This window comes from Brassica napus, chromosome C2, assembly GCF_020379485.1.
Source record: "Brassica napus cultivar Da-Ae chromosome C2, Da-Ae, whole genome shotgun sequence".
NCBI lineage: Eukaryota > Viridiplantae > Streptophyta > Magnoliopsida > Brassicales > Brassicaceae > Brassica > Brassica napus.
The window spans coordinates 37,006,569-37,013,997 of record NC_063445.1 but is presented as its reverse complement, the minus strand read 5'-3'; the positions used below and the strand labels follow the sequence as shown (position 1 = coordinate 37,013,997).

At 44.9% G+C, this 7,429-nt stretch overlaps 1 non-coding gene across 1 annotated transcript; it reads left to right on the top strand.

The window, feature by feature from the left end:
* The first annotated feature begins 6,908 nt into the window (after positions 1–6,908).
* On the top strand, positions 6,909–7,015 carry LOC125582771. Its single transcript, XR_007320224.1, has one exon. It is a non-coding gene; the product is annotated as a small nucleolar RNA R71 (small nucleolar RNA).
* The last annotated feature ends 414 nt before the right edge of the window (positions 7,016–7,429 follow it).

Genomic DNA, 7,429 nt, shown 5'->3' with positions numbered 1-7,429 from the left:
AGTTAACCCCTGAGGAGTTTTAACCTAATATTTATGTGCTCTTCCATTGTTCTAGGCAACACACGCTTTCTTACTTTCATACAGCATAATACTTAGAGTTTTAGGTTTTGAGAGAAGATCTAATAACTCCTTCAGAGATTTCTGACTGGAATTCTAGTTTTTATACTCTATTCTATTTTATGCAGTTTTCATATCTATTTGTTATGAATTGCTTAGCTATGTCTGAGTAGTTTTTCTTGTTAGATTTAGGGTTCAGATATTCATGAAGGATTAGCCCAAAATATAGAATTGCTAAGTGATACACTAAAAATGAATCCTTGCTACTGGCAAGTTAACAGTTGTAATTGTAATATTTGAGATTCAATCCAGAGGACGAGTTTACTCTTTACTCTTATGAGTTCAATATTAAGCTGGAAAACAAGTGGGGTTTTAAAATCAATGGTGACGCAAGTAACTAGAATACCTAGAGATTCAAATTCGATTTAAATGAAAGCCGGCTTAGGGTTGTTCATCGGGTGTCAATGCGGAACCAAACAACTATTCAAGTGCAATGAGGTGCAGTCTAGAACTCGGATCACTCGGCTAGAACAATCCACTATCGTGGACTTGTCCCCTTTGCTGATCGGTCTTGAATCCTAAGCTCTCACTTGGAACAAGACGCGATAGCAAGCCTTAGAGATCAGGTCCGATTAGTTCACTTAATACCCTAATATCTACTCTCGCTGATTAGGGATATGAAGCTCATTCAATATATGTCAATTTATCTCCTAAGCGGTTACCTAGGTGATTAAACTAGAGATCGAACATTAAGTGATCAATTCAATGCAAGCAGTAAGAACAATATGAATGAAGAACAGTTAAAATCACTTATTTGCGTTTAGCTCATGCGATTGACACCCTTAAACCCTAAGCAAGCTTAGCCGACTACTCAATCATAAAGCAAGATGACACATACATGATTTCTGAATAATACTGCATATAAAATAAAGTAGAAAGACAAGGGTTCAGGATGATCTTCTCGTGAAAATGAGAAATCTAAAAGCATAGGGTCATCGAGATTGATTGGCTCGTCCTCCTGTTCTCGCGGCCATGGGTAAGAGGCTGAGGTTGGTTGTTGTGCTCGCTGTGGGGGCGTGTTGTTCGTCGTCCTTGTTCTAGTGGCCAATTGCTTGGTGCGTAGAGGCATCTGCAAGGCAAACAAAAGTTTTTCATTAGTGCCATCCTCGGTTGCGTAGAAGAAAAGGAATCAAACTAATCCTCTTTAGGAACTATTCCTTTTTCCTTCTAAGCAACCTGCCTTCAACAAAACTGAACATCAACTCGCCAAATCAGACCATTTCAACTTTTTACAATCACAATGCATATGAGAAATGTATATCAAGATGCAACATTTTGTCTAAATCAGAACTTGCTCAAACAAAGGGGAAATGAAACTGCGATTCTCTAGGGCTAAGAGACAAAAGTTCAACTTCTAAAATCAACCCTAACAGCAAAAGGGTATTTCGGATCAAGCTATTTCTAACAAGAATCAAACTATCAAAGCGGTTTAGAAGGGTGAGATTTTCAAACCGAAATGGCGATTGTATTTTGATTGCCGAGCCTCTTACCGTGATAATCGGAGCAAATGGACTGCAAAAACAGAGAGAACTCGAAAATCCAATTGGATTAGAAGCAAGAATCACTTGAAAAGAATGAGAATTTAAGTTTTGGTGATGGCTTCAAAATCGCAAGCGAGGGAGGAGTGTACGGTTGAGTGGAAGGGTGGGGCCTTAAATAGGCGAAACCCTAACCGCTCTCCAAATATCTCTCTCTTTTTTTTATTTTTTTATTATTTTTATTGTTTTTGGGTTCGGAACACTTACCTGGAACAGGCAATGAGTTGTTCCACCAGAAGAACAGTCCTTCGGTTGTTCTGACTAAAGTGTTCGGTTTTTCTTGTTTTTGACCTGCAAACTAAATCTGAAAAGAAATAAAATAAACTATAGAAAACAATATATACACTCACCAGTGGGTTGCCTCCCACCAAACCCTTAGTTAATGTCATTAGCTTGACTTGGCTCAGCCGATCAGGCTGATGGGGGATCGCTTAGGGAAATTTCTTCACCCTCTGCGATAGTGGAGTCAGCAAGGTAATGTTTGATGCGCTGACCATTGACGACGAATTCATCTCCCTTTATGTCTAGTAACACAGCAGCTCCGTAAGAGCGGACTTCCTTAACGGTGAAGGGTCAGGACTATCTAGATTTCAGCTTGCCTGGGAACAGCCTAAGTCTGGAGTTGAAGAGCAAGACCTTATCATTTGGTTCGAAACGTCTGGTAATGATTTGCTTGTCATGGTAGGCTTTGGTCTTCTCCTTATAAATTTTGGAACACTCATAGGCGAGGTTCCTTACCTCTTCCAGCTCATGGACTTGGATCATGCGCCTCTCAGTTGCTGGCTTGATGTCGAAATTCAGTAACTTGACCGCCCATGCAGCCTTGTATTCGAGCTCGACAGGAAGATGACAAGCCTTACCGTAGACCAGGTGATAGGGGGTGGTCCCTAGCGGCGTTTTGTAGGCTGTTCTGTAGGCCCAGAGAGCATCGTCCAGCTTAAGCAACCAGTCCTTGCGCGAGGTATTGACAGTTTTCTGTAGAATGTTCTTGACTTCCCTGTTGGAAACTTCAACCTGTCCACTCGTCTGGGGGTGATAAGCGGTAGCCACCTTGTGTTTCACCCCATTCTTCTTCAACAGGCCCCGAAATGCCTTGTTGATGAAGTGTGTTCCGCCATCGCTAATGACCACTCTAGGCACCCCAAATCTCGGAAAGATGATGGAGCTGAACATCTTAGTCACCACTTTTGCATCATTAGTGGGACGCGCCACTGCTTCTACCCACTTGGAGACATAGTCAACGGCGACCAAGATGTACTCGTTCTTGAAGGACGGAGGGAATGGTCCCATGAAGTCGACTCCCCAACAGTCGAACACCTCAACTTCTAAAATATAATTCTGAAGCATTTCATTCTTTTTGCTGATTTTCCCAAGTCGCTGACATGCATCGCATCGAGCTATGTAGGTGTGAGCATCTCTGAACATAGTTGGCCACCAGAAACCTGCTTGGAGGATTTTGGAAACCATTTTGAATGTGGCGAAGTGCCCTGCATAAGAGGAACCATGGTAACGATGTAGAATCCCTGGAATATCTGCCTCTGGAACACACCTTCGAATATGCCATCCTTGCAATGTTTGTACAAGTATGGTTCATCCCAAACATACTGCCTCGCCTCACTTAAGAATTTTCTCTTCTCGTTTCCACTGAACTTAAGTGGTTCCTTTTCAGCAGCTAGGAAGTTCGCAATCTCAGCAAACCAGGGGAGGTGAGAGTACTGCTTTTGGATCGCGGCTATTGGTTGTTACGGTACGCGAGAACAATCGGATGTTATGCTCAGGGGTTGTTCCGCGAAGCGCAGACCAATCGCGTTGACGTGTTCCACTGTGTGTTCTTCATCAAGAGTTGTGTCGTCCTCTATCTTCATTCTGGACAAGTGGTCTGCAACCCCATTCTCGACTCCTTTTTTGTCTTTTATCTCGAGATCAAATTCTTGGAGAAGAAGAAACCACCTCAACAACCTCGGTTTTGCATCCTTCTTTGTGAGCAAGTACTTAAGAGCAGCCTAGTCTGTGTGCACAATCACCTTTGATCCCACCAGGTAGGATCCGAACTTCTCGAATGCAAAAACAATAGCCAGGAGTTCCTTCTCAGTCGTAGCGTATCTGCATTGAGCTTCATCCATGGTTTTTCTTGCGTAATAGATCACATGAAGTTTCTTATCCTTGCGCTGCCCAAGGACTGCTCCGACTGCAAAATCGCTAGCATCAGTCATGATCTCAAAAGAGAGATCCGAGTCTGGCGGTTGTACAACAGGTGCGCTGACTAGAGCTCCTTTGATCGTATGGACCGCAGCTAAGCAGTCGCTGTCGAAATCAAACTTGATATCCTTGCAGAGCAGTCTGGTGAGAGGTCTTGCTATTTTGAGAAATCCTAGATGAACCTCCCGTAAAACCATGCGTGACCCAAGAAGCTTTTGATAGCTTTCACAGTTGTTGGTGGCTGCAAGCTCATCACCACCTCGACCTTTGCCTTATCTACCTCAATGCCTTTCTCGGAGGTCTAATGCCCTAGAACAATCTCATCTCTGACCATGAAGTGGCACTTCTCCCAATTGAGCACCAGATGCTTCTCCTCACACCTTTTGAGTACCCTGCACAAGTTTGACAAACAGACACTAAAAGAGCTTCCATGGACACTGAAATCGTCCATGAAAACCTCCATAATGTCTTCAATCAGGTCAGTAAAGATCGACATCATGGAACGCTGAAATGCTGCTGGCGCATTGCACAGGCCGAATGGCATTCTCCTGTATGCGTACGTTCCGTATGGGCATGTGAACGTTGTCTTCTCCTGATCGTCCGAATGGATAGGGATCTGAAAGAAACCTGAATAACCATCTAAAAAGCAGTAATATGGGTGGTTAACCAATCTCTCAAGCATTTGATCAATGAAGGGAAGTGGAAAGTGATCATGTCTAGTGGCTGCATTAAATTTTCTGAAATCAATGCACATGTGATGTCCAGTCACTGTTCTAGTAGGGATCAATTCATTCATTTCATTTGTGATAACAGTGATCCCACCTTTCTTAGGTACTACATGAACAGGGCTAACCCACTTACTATCTGATATGGCATAGATCACACCCGCTTCAAGAAGTTTCATTATCTCTTTCTTAACAAAATCTTTTAGATTTGGGTTTAACTTCCTCTGATGTTCAACAGAAGTCATTGATTCATCTTCTAGGTGTATTTTATGCATGCTTAAATCAGGTGAGATGCCAGGTATGTCAGCTAATGAATATCATAAATCAGGTGAGATGCCAAGGATCATCAGGTAGGTTTGGCGGAACAAGCGAGTTCGGTAAAGGGGTCGCTCCAATTGGAGTGTTCTCGTCCTTGTTGCTCTCTTCCCTCAGACTTAGACTCGCCACCATTCTTACCATACTCCTTGCGGAGTCAATCAATGTTGTCGACACTCTGCTCGGCCTCAGCTCTTACTAGTGCAAGCTCAAGTGGATATTTTTTAAGAATCTCCTCGATCATCCCGTCGCGAGGTTGCAGCGGATCAATCCCTTCATCCACCTCGAAGGTCTGTCCATCCAGCATTGGCTTCTTCAGCAGCTCAACCATCTCGAACTGCATGACTATGTCCCCCAGATTGAGATCAATCTTCCCTTGCCGCACATCAATGATGGCTCCAACAGTACATAGGAATGGTCTTCCTAAGATGAGAGGATCTTTGGATTCCTCTTCCAGCTCTAGAACTACGAAGTCTGCTGAAACAGAGGTGTTCCCGACTTTTACTTGGAGATCCTCTAGAATACCAACCGGGGACTTAACTGATCTATCCGCGAACACCAAGGACATCCTAGTTGGTTTGAAATGCGTGTATCCCAGACGTCATGCTACAGAGTAGGACATGAGGTTTACACTGGATTCCAGATCAACCAAGGAGCATGAGAAAACTGTCTTCCCAATCTGGATAGAGAGGACAAACTATCCAGGGTCTCCTCGCTTCTTTATCTGCCTGTTCTGAAGCACTGCGCTGCACTCCTTAGAGACAGTCATGAATTCACTCTCCTCTGATATTTTTCCTGAGATCAATCCCTTCATAAAGCTGCGCATGGAGGGCATCATCTGGATCGCATCCATCAAGGGGAGTCGGACGGTTAGGTCCTCCAGCATCTTTCTGCACTTCATCTCCTCTCGGTCATTACGAGTATCCTTTGCTGGAACAGGGTAAGGGACTTTAGGAGTGTATTCGCGAGCAGGAACAGGCTTTGGGATCGGGCGGACAGCCTCAGCTGGTTGTTCTGGTCTTGGTGAATTGTTCCAACTGTTGGTTCCCTCTCCTTCTCAGCTGCCGGGGTATCGGCTGGTGGTTGTTCCGACTCTTTCTGCTTCCCTTTCTCAGCCGCAATGAACCTATTCTTTACCGGTTCCGACAGTTGCTTTCCACTTCTCAACTAACCGCATTGCACTCCTTAGGGTTTTTTCGGTTTTCCCAGGTAGAGTACCTTGTTGCCTCTCGACGCTCTCAGTAGTCTGAGCAATCTGAATGTCCATCTGTCTCATATGGCTCGCGACATTGCGTACTTGGTGCTCAAATCGCTGAACATATGGTTCATTCTTGTATTGATCTTGGTAGTAACCTGGTTTAGAGCCTTCCCTTGGAGATGTTGTCCTTGGAGCAGCTGCTGCAACATAGCTTTTGTCTCATCTTGCGGAACAGCGACAAGAGTGGAGGTAACTGGCTGAGTGTTCTGGTGTTTCTGCATCTGAGGTGGATTGTTCTGCGGTTGGCTTAGAACATATGTCCGGGGTTGGTAGTTCTTTTGACACCCGGCATACTGACCTTGGTTACTCTGTGCAGGATCAGCTGGTTTGTCTTGCTTAGGCCAGAAAATCTGTGGGTTATTCCTCACGTTAGGGTTTGGGTGGTAGTTTTTGAGCTGCCATCCTTGCCCATTCGCGTAGCTCACCTCTTGCTGATCGTCTCCTGATATTTCAGCATCAAACGCCAGGTCACCGACACTCTTCTGAGGAGCTGCTTCTTCCATTATGAACACTTGGCTTTGGTTTCCCTTAAGAAGTTGGTCCACCTTTGCAGCGAGATCATCTATACTGTTCACACTCTTCGAATGGTCATGCTCCTTGTTCTTGTTTAGTGAACTTGAAGCCATGTTCTCAATCAGCTCGAACGCACCAGGTGTGGTTTGAGTCATGAAATCTCCATTACTCAAAGAATCAAGGGTGTTTCGAAACTCATAGCTCACTCCATCATAGAACACCTCCAATATATAGTCATCGTCAAACCCATGGTGCGGGCACTCTCTCTGGTACTCCTTGTACCTCTCCCAAGCTTCATGAAAAGGTTTATCAGACTTCTGCTTGAAATTGGAGATCATGTGCCATAGAACCGCGGTTTTAGACTTCATGTAGAAGTGGCTCAGGAACGCTGATCGGACCTGGTCCCATGAGGTAAGAGAGCCGGTTGGCAGAGATTGGAGCCGGCGAGAAGCTTTCCCTTAAAGAGAGAATGGGAACATCGCGCATTTTACATAGTCCGGTGGCACTCCGTTAGAGCGAGAGAAATTGCAGATTCTCTCAAAGGCTTCGATGTGTTCCATCGGGATGTCAGTAGTGAGACCGCTGAATGTGCTCTTCTGTACCAGACTTATCAGTGCAGGTTTGATCTCATAGTCTTGCCGAGTGCAAGGAGGATGGTTGATGGGGGAGCGGTTAGTAGCGAAGTTCCGCGGAAGGTTCCGCTCCCCAATAGGAGCACCACGCTCTTCTCGCGCGGCGCTCTCAGCTGCTTCTTGAGCATCTTG